This window comes from Saccopteryx bilineata, chromosome X (assembly GCF_036850765.1).
Source record: "Saccopteryx bilineata isolate mSacBil1 chromosome X, mSacBil1_pri_phased_curated, whole genome shotgun sequence".
Lineage (NCBI taxonomy): Eukaryota > Metazoa > Chordata > Mammalia > Chiroptera > Emballonuridae > Saccopteryx > Saccopteryx bilineata.
The window spans coordinates 125,300,987-125,311,601 of record NC_089502.1 but is presented as its reverse complement, the minus strand read 5'-3'; positions in this window follow the sequence as shown (position 1 = coordinate 125,311,601).

Below are 10,615 nucleotides of genomic sequence, written 5' to 3'. Positions count from 1 at the left end.
ACAGCTGAAAACAAGAAGTGGGGAGGAGGGGCAGTAACTCAGGTCTCCATGGAGATCTGAGATACACATCCCCTTACTGAAGCTGAGAAAAAACCCTGCCCCCAGTGAGATTAGTTGGTGGAAGAGACCTTCAGCGTCTCAGGTGACACCCACAGCATTCCTGGTTACAGTTTCAAGGAAGCCCCCTGCTGAGATCAGTTAACAAGACTATCACCTGTTAAGAAAACAAACAAATCAAGACTTCAAAGCTGCCCAAATCCGAAAGTGGATTACAAATAATAGCTGATACCAACCCAAGAAGACCTAGAAATAACACAACTGAAAACTGGAGGCAGACAACACCATGCCTAGACTCAACCAACTCTACAAATAAAACAAAAAAAAGAAGATGAGAAGACAAAGGAGTGCAATCCAAATGAAACCACAAGAGACACCTTCGAGAGATGAACTGAGTGATATGGAAATAATTAAACTTCCAGATGCAGAGTTCAAAATAATGATTGTAAGGATGCTTAGGGATCTTAGAACAACAATGGAGGGGCAGTTTGAAAACCTAAATAAAGAAATAGCAAGTATAAAAAAGAATCAGTTGGAGACCACAAATACAATATCAGAAATAAAGACCACAATGGAAGGAATTAAAAACAGGATAGATAGAGCAGAGGATCGAATCAGCGAGTTAGAGGACAACTGGAATGAAGGCATGAAAGCAGAGAAGAAAAGAGAAAAAAGACTCAAAAAGTCAGAGGAAACTCTTAGAGAGCTCTGTGACAACATGAAGAGAAATAACATCCACATCATAGGGGTTCCTGAAGAAGAAGAAAAAGAACAAGGGATAGAGACTTTGTTCAATCATATCATAGCTGAAAACTTCCCTAAATTAATGCAAGAGAAACTCTCACAAATCCAAGAAGCACAGAGGACTCCATTAAAGAGAAACCCAAAGAAACCTACACCAAGACACATCATAATTAAAATACCAAAGCTAAGCGATAAAGAGAAAATATTAAAAGCTGCAAGAGAAAAAAAAGTTATCACCTACAAAGGAGCCCCCATAAGGATGACATCTGACTTCTCAACAGAAACACTTGAGGCCAGAAGGGAATGGCAAGAAATATTCAAAGTAATGCAGAACAAGAACCTACAACCAAGACTACTTTATCCAGCAAGGCTATCATTTAAAATCGAAGGAGAAATAAAAAACTTCCCAGACAAAAAACAACTCAAGAAATTCATTACAACCAAACCAATGCTGCAGGAAATATTAAGGAGCCTGGTGTAAACGGATCAAAGTGGGTAAAGAATACAGAAAAAAAAAGGAATACACCTTTAAAGAAGAAAATGGCAATAAACAACTACATATCAATAATAACCTTAAATGTAAATGGACAAAATGATCCAATCAAAATACATAGGGTAGCTGCGTGGATAAGAAAACAGGACCCATACATATGTTGTCTACAAGAGACACACCTTAGAACAAAAGACACACATAGATTGAAGGTAAAAGGATGGAAAAAAACGTTTCATGCAAACGGAAATGAAAAAAAAGCTGGGGTAGCAATACTTATATCAGACAAATTGGACTTTAAAACAAAGGATATAGTAAGAGATAAAGAAGGCCACTACATAATGATAAAGGGAGTAATCCAACAGGAAGATATAACTATTATAAATATCTATGCACCTAATATAGGAGCACCCAAATATATAAAACAGACTTTGATGGATTTAAAGGGCGAGATCAACAGCAATACTATAATAGTAGGGGATTTCAATACCCCACTAACATCACTAGATAGATCCTCAAGAAAGAAAATTAACAAAGAAACAGCAGACTTATTGGAAACACTAGATCAACTCGATTTAATAGATATCTTCAGAACCTTTCACCCTAAAGCAGCAGAATATACATTCTTTTCAAGTGCTTATGGTACATTCTCTAGGATAGACCACATGTTAGGGCACAAAAGTGCTCTCAACAAATTTAAGAAGACTAAAATCATATCAAGCACTTTCTCCGATCACAACGGCATGAAACTAGAAATGAATCACAGCAGAAAAGCTCAAAAATTCTCAAACACATGGAAACTAAATAGCAGGGTGTTAAATAATGAATGGATTAAGAATGAGATCAAAGAAGAAATAAAGAAATTCCTAGAAATGAATGACAATGAGCATACAACAACTCAAAATTTATGGGACACAGCGAAAGCAGTAGTGAGAGGGAAGTTCATAGCACTACAGACACACTTTCAGAAGCTAGAAAAAGCTCCAATAAACAACTTAACCCTGCATCTAAAAGAATTAGAAAAAGAACAGCAAGTAAAGCCCAAATGTAGTAGAAGGAAGGAAATAATAAAGATCAGAGCAGGAATAAATGACATAGAGGCTAAAGAAACAATACAGAGGATCAATGAAACTAGGAGCTGGTTCTTTGAAAAGGTAAACAAGATTGATGAACCTTTAAGTAGACTCACCAAGAAAAAGAGAGAGAAGACTCAAATAAATAAAATTAGAAATGAGAGAGGAGAAATAACAACTGACACAACAGAAATACAAAATATTGTAAGAAAATACTATGAAGAACTGTATGCCAAAAAACTAGACAACCTAGATGAAATGGACAAATTCCTTGAAACGTACAATCTTCCAAAAATCAATCTGGAAGAATCAGAAAACCTAAACAGACTGATTACAACAAAGGAGATCGAAACAGTTATCAAAAAACTCCCAACAAAGAAAAGTCCGGGGCCCGAAGGCTTCACAACAGAATTCTACCAAATATTCAAAGAATTAACCCCTATCCTTCTCAAACTATTTCAAAAAATTCAAGAGGAAGGAAGACTTCCAAGCTCCTTTTATGAGGCGAGCATAATTCTGATTCCAAAACCAGGCAAAGATAACACAAAGAAAGAAAATTATAGGCCAATATCTCTGATGAATATAGATGCTAAAATCCTCAACAAAATACTAGCAAACCGGATCCAACAATATATGGAAAAAATCATACACCATGATCAAGTGGGATTTATTCTGGGGAGGCAAGGCTGGTACAATATTCATAAATCAATCAATGTGATTCATCACATAAACAAAAAGAAGGAGAAAAACCATATGATAATTTCAATAGATGCAGAAAAAGCATTTGATAAAATCCAGCACCCATTCATGATCAAAACTCTCAGCAAAGTGGGAATACAGGGAACATACCTCAACAGGATAAAAGCCATCTATGAGAAACCCACAGCCAACATCATACTCAATGGGAAAAAATTAAAAGCAATACCCTTAAGATCAGGAACAAGGCAGGGGTGCCCCCTTTCACCACTCTTATTTAACATAGTCCTGGAAGTCCTAGCCACAGCAATCAGACAAGAAGAAGAAATAAAAGGCATTCAAGTTGGAAAAGAAGAAGTAAAACTATCATTATTTGCAGATGATATGATATTGTATATAGAAAACCCTAAAGTCTCAGTCAAAAAACTACTGGACCTGATAAATAAATTCAGCAAAGTGGCAGGATATAAAATCAATACTCAGAAATCAGAAGCATTTTAATACACCAACAATGAACAGTCAGAAAGAGAAATTAAGGAAACAATCCCCTTCACAATTACAACCAAAAAAAATAAAGTACCTAGGAGTAAATTTAACCAAGGAGACTAAAGACTTGTACTCGGAAAATTACAAAACACTGATAAAAGAAATCAAGGAAGATACAAACAAGTGGAAGCATATACCGTGCTCATGGTTAGGAAGAATAAACATCATTAAAATGTCTATATTACCCAAAGTAATCTATAAATTCAATGCAATACCAATTAAAATACCAATGACATACTTCAAAGATATAGAACACATATTCCAAAAATTTATATGGAACCAAAAGAGGACACGAATAGCCTCAGCAATCTTAAAAAAGAAGAATAAAGTGGGAGGTATCACACTTCCTGATATCAAGTTATACTACAAGGCTGTTGTACTCAAAACAGCCTGGTACTGGCATAAGAACAGGCATATAGATTAATGGAACAGAACAGAGAACCCAGAAATAAACCCACAGTTCTATGGACAACTGATATTTGACAAAGGAGGTAAGGAAATACAATGGAGTAAAGACAGCCTCTTTAACAAATGGTGTTGGGAAAATTGGACAGCTACCTGCAAAAAAATGAAACTAGATCACCAGCTTACACCACTCACAAAAATAAACTCAAAATGGATAAAAGACTTGAATGTAGGCCGTGAAACCTTAAGCATCTTAGAAGAAAACATAGGCAGTAAGCTCTTGGACATCTCTCGGAGCAATATATTTGCTGATTTATCTCCACGGGGAAGTGAAATAAAAGACAGGATAAACAAATGGGACTATATCAAACTAAAAAGCTTTTGCACAGCTAAAGACAATAAGAACAGAATAAAAAGACAAACTACACAATGGGAGAACATATTTGACAATACGTCTGATAAGGGGTTAATAACCAAAATTTATAAAGAACTTGTAAAACTCAACACCAGGAAGACAAACAACCCAATCCAAAAATGGGCAAAAGAGATGAATAGACACTTCTCCAAAGAGGACATACAGATGGCCAATAGGCATATGAAAAAATGCTCAACATCACTAATCATTAGAGAAATGCAAATTAAAACCACAATGAGATATCACCTCACACCAGTCAGAATAGTGCTTATCAACAAAACAACCCAGAATAAGTGCTGGCGAGGATGTGGAGAAAAGGGAACCCTCCTGCACTGCTGGTGGGAATGCAGACTGGTGCAGCCACTGTGGAAAACAGTATGGAGATTCCTCAAAAAACTGAAAATCGAACTGCCTTTTGACCCAGCTATCCCAATTTTAGGAATATACCCCAAAGACACCATAGAACGGCTCGAAAAGAAGAAATGAACCCGCATGTTTGTGGCAGCATTGTTCACAATAGCGAAGATCTGGACACAACCCAAGTGTCCGTCAGAGGACGAGTGGATTAAAAAGCTTTGGTACATATATACTATGGAATACTACTCAGCTATAAGAAATGATGACATCGGATCATTTACAATAACATGGATGGACCTTGACAACATTATACGGAGTGAAATAAGTAAATCAGAAAAAAAGCTAAGATGAATCCATACATAGAAGGGACATAAAAATGAGACTCAGAGACATGAACAAGAATGTGATGGCAACAGGGGCGGGGGGTTGAGGGAGGGGGGATGGGGTGAAGAATGAGAGAGGGGTTAGGGGAGGGGAGGGGCACAAAGGAAACCAGATAGAAGGTGACAGAAGACAATTTAACTTTGCGGGAGGGGTATACAGCACAATCAAATGTCAAAATAATCTAGAGATATTTTCTCTCAACATATGTACCCTGATTTATCAATGTCACTGCATTAAATTTAATAAAAAAAATCTAAAAAAAAATATTTTTAAAATTTTAAAAAAAGTAAACTTGGTTAACAGATACTAAAATTATTATCTAGTAAAATAAAGTTATGGAAATGACTATAAATATATAAATAAAATTAGTCCAGAAATATCTGTTAATATATATGTAATTTTAAGATATACATCTAAAACCTTTAGTTCTAATGGGTTAAAATATTATTTATTAAATAGCGTTAAAACAAATGGTGGCTGTTGGGAAAAATACTATTTGTTCTTAACATAGATGGCAAAATATGTATTTTTGAGTGACTTAAAGAGATAAATATAATTAACATAAATATGATAGATTATCATATTTTAGATAGTTGAGCAACAGGTCAGAAAAAATCTAAACATGATATAAATACTGTTCCCCTAAAATTTTATTTTTAAAAGATTTTATTTGTTCATTTTAGAAAGGAGAGAGAGTAAGAGAGAGAGAGAGAGAAGGGGAGGAGAAGGAAGCATCAACTTCTATATGTGCTTGGCAGGCAAGTCCAGGGTTTCAAACTGGCGACTTCAGCATTCCAGGTCGATATTTTATCCACTGTGCCACCACAGGTTAATCCCTAAAATAACTAAGTTTATTTTGGATCTTAGAGAATTTCACTGTGCAAATTACAAAGACAAAGAGAAATACAGTGACTTGATCTGTTATTCAAAGAAAGCGCGGTAACATCTACAGAAGGACCACCTGTTTTTTGTTTGTGTGTTTGTTTTTGTTTTTCCACAATGCCAGGTTTATTAGGGGAGACCTCTCGAGTAAGCCAATAGAGTCACATGCACGTCAGACTCAGGATGGATAGCTTATGGGATAGAAGTGAGCAGAGTAAGCATAGGGCATAAAGTTTCAGTCACTGGGGCATGGGTCTCAAACCAGGGGGCTTCATGGTAACACACGTCTGGTGGATTAGAAGTCCAGTAGGGTTCCAAGCAGGACCCTGGCACAGCCAAGCTCAGTGTTGGGTGGTCAAAGCTCTGAGATTCTATAGCCCATAAGTGGCGGAGATTCCACTCATATTGGTGTTCAGGTGGAGTCCTTATCCAAGTGTTCAAACTTTTGGTTTTAGGCATTCTGGGCTCCTCCTAAGAGTGTTTCCATTGCACCCCATTACCTTAATCTTGACATAGCAACTGACATAACTGTCATGTGACAGTGACTTCATATTAAATTGTCAAAAGTGTCCAAAAAGTCCACCCTGATCTTGCTCTATACAGTTGAGGACCACCTTTTAAAATATATGTTTCAGGTTCTACCTAATAAAGAAACCTTAATAAATCCAGAGGAAAGTAACACATTTTCCTATCATTAAAATAGACTATATAAGATTTGTTGTTGGCATAGAAAACTTTTGTAGGGTGTATAGATATCAAATACAATGTTGTATATCTGAAATTTGTTATTAACCAATGTTATGTCAATAAAATAAATAAATAAGAAAACAAACAAATAAAATAAGGATGAGGGGAGAAAAGATAAACCTTGTTCCAGAAAGGAGGCCTTGACTGTAATGTTGGCTGTGATATAACAACAAACTTTGTTTTAGAGACTTACATATATTTGTACATTTTCTCAAGTTTATAAGGAAATAACTATTTCCATTTTGCCAACAAAATTTAATGAGATTTTCAGGAATTTCATTATTTGTTTAAGGACTCATTAAGTCTCAACCCCAGGTTTGGATCCTTGCACTGTGACTGCAGATAAGTATTATCACTACTCCAAAAGTCTGTATGGTTTAATTCATCCATAGAAAAATAAACTATAACAAGTTTATAAAATAGAAAATAAAACTAAAATGAGATTATAAAATGCTGTATACAGTGTTCATAGTTGGTCTTTTAGTGTATTCAAAACAAATAGAAAAGATCCAGTTTTCAGCAGGAATCTCTTCCAGGGAAATGAGCTGAATCAAATCAGATGAACCATATGTCATGGTGGTGATATAGTCTGCTTTTCTTTTATAGATACTGTTCAGGTGTGTGTGTGTGTGTGTGTGTGTGTGTGTGCGTGTGCGCATGTGCGTACACAAATAACGATTACAAATTGAACAAATTCTATCAGTCAATGACTTAACAATTTAATTTTGCCTCCCTAAAGACTATTACACAGAATAAAATTTGTATTAAACTGTAGAAGATAAGCATACTTCATTAATTTTTAGAATAAAAAACAATACTTTGGCAAAGTGTTATGCAAAGAATTCTGTGTAGCAAGTGGTAAACTGAGAAGTTACAAGCTTGTAATCACTGCTTAGCAACAATCTAGGATGAATGCCCAGAAAATAATTTCTAACTATTAGAGACAGGTAAAATTTAGCAAGGATAAAATGTAACATTGTTGAAGCTTCTGAAAGAAATGATGCTTTGTCTCTGAGCTTAGATATCACTGTTAGATTCTACATAGTGGCATTACTGCTTTTTCCCTCCTTGATATGTTTTTATTTCAAGCCCTAGTTATTTCTACTGATACTGTTTGAGTGACATATACCTCGGTTTTTTGACAACTAAAAAGTTTTGCTTATTCCTAAATTGCTATCATCTTGTATATATACTGAGAAAAATAATCAAATCAAAACTTGAAACACTCAGAAATACAATATATTTCATATATTTACTAAATAGAAATAATAATTTAATAATTCCATAGTTCCTCATAGTTTATAAAATACTTTCCTGACAATCATATCATTTATTGTTTTTTAAACTGAATTTTATTGGGGTGACACTGGTTAACATAATTATACAGGTTTCAAGTGTTCAATTCTACAACATATCTCTGTACACTATTTCGTGTGTTCACCCTCCAAGTCAAGTCTTATTAATCACCATTTATCCCTTCTATTCTCTCCTTTACCTCCCAACCCTTAGCAATCACCACACTATTATCTGTCTTTGTGAGGGATTGTGTGTATGTGTGAGTGTGTGTGTGTGTGCTTGTGCACATCCTTTTTTGCTCTATTTCTCTACCTCCCTCTCCCAAACCACTTCCCCATGACAGCTGTCAACCGACTCTCTATGTATGTGTCTGTTTATATTTTCCTTGTTAGTTCATTTTGTTCATTAGATTCCACACAAGTGAAATCATATGGTACTTGGCTTTCTCTGACTGGCTTATTTCACTTAGCATAATAATCACCAGGTCTACCCATGCTGTCCCAAAAGGTAACATTTCCTTATTTTTTATGGCCGTACAGTATTCCATTATGTAAATGTACCACAGCTTTTTCATTCACTCATCCACTGATGGGCACTTGGGCTGTTTCTTGATCTTGGCTATTATAAATAATGCTGCAAGAAACACAGGGGTGCATATGTTCTTTCAAATTGGAAAGGAAGAGTACTGTATTTTTCACTCCATAAGATGCACCTGACCATAAGACACAACTAGGGTTTTAAGGAGGAAAATAAGAAAAAAATTCTGAACCAAATGGTGTGTTAAAATATTTAATAAAATACCATATTTTCATTCCATAAGGCGCACGGGCATTTCCCCCTATACTTTCGGGGGCGGGGGAAGTGCATCTCATGGAGCGAGAAATAGAGTAACTGGTATTTTTAATTAAATTTATTGGGGTAACAGTGGTTCACAAAACCATACAGATTTCAATTGTACAATTCAATAAAGTGCCATTTGCACAGAGCATTGTGCACCCATCACCCCAAACAAAGTCTTTTCCATCCCCATTTTCCACCGCTTTTGCCCATCTCCAACTACCCCCAACTCTCTTTTCTCTCTGGCTAACAACACACTGTTGTCTGTGTTTATGTGTTAAATATACGTTTTTGTTTTTTGGGGTTTTTTTTGCTTAAGTTCTTTACCTTCTTTCATCCAGCCTTCCAACCCTGGAGCTGACACTTACATGCACATAATGGGCACAGGTGGAAGACACATTAAATAAATATGAAAAAAAATGGCCAATATTCTGTAGTATGTAACTACTTGAGAAATTGTCCCAGTAAATATTTAATGTGATCTCCCTGTTCTAAACCTTCTGTTGAGGGACAATTTACATACACCCGAACTCATCAGTTGTAAGCATGTAAGTTGATGAAATTTGACAAGCCAGCAATAACAAGGAATGTACTCATCTTCAGTGAATGAATAAAAATATGCAGCTAGTAGATGGACCAATGCTAAGTAAAATAAGCTAGTCAGAGAAAGACAAATACCATATGATTTCACTCATATGTGGAATCTAAAGGACAAAATAAATGAACAAAGAACATTGAAACAGACTTGTAGATACAGAGAGCATTTTGACAGTTGCCAGATTGGGAATGGGGGTGAGGTGAGAGGTGAAAAACGTGAAGGGATTAAGAAGTAAAAATTGGTAGTTACAAAATAGTCATGGGATTGTAAATTATAGCACAGAGAATGTAGTCAGTAATATTGTGATAACTATGTGTGGTGATGGGTGGGTACTGGAAATATTGTGGGGAAACACTTTGTAAAGTAGATGATGGTCCAACCACTATGCTGTACACCTGAAACTAATAGAACACAATATTGAATGTAAACTGTAATAAAAAATAAAATTTAAAAATTTGCAGTTAGCATAATATTTGAAAGGAAAAGACTAGGTGATTTCCCATGGCTTTGAGAACAAGGGCAAGAATATTAGTTCTTACCATTTCTAGTCAAAATTGCAGTGGAGGTCCTGGCTAGTTTAATAAGGCAGGAAAAGAAAAGAAAAGAAAATATATACAGATTGCAAAACAATGTGTTACAATTTTTTTTCAGATATGGCATTATCATATATATAGAAAATCTGAATATACAAAAAAGCAAGCAGAACTAATAAATTAATTTATCAAATTTTTAGGCTACAAGATCAACACACAAAAAACCAATTGCATATCTATATGCCACCAAATAACCACTAAAAATAAAATTAAAACATTATCATGTAAAATAGCATCAAGAAACATGAAACACCTAGGGAGACATTAACAAAATATGTGCAAAACCTCTAAGTGAAAACTACGAACACTGCTGAGAAAAACAGAAGGTTTAAAGAAACTCTGAGATACACCCTTGTCTTGGATTGGGAATCTCTGTAGTGTTAAAATATCAGTCTTTTCCAGATTGATTCACAGGCTCACCATCAATAAAGAGTCAGCAAACTTTTCATGTAAAAATTTACAAAACTATTTTAAGATTAATATGTTAGTGCAAAG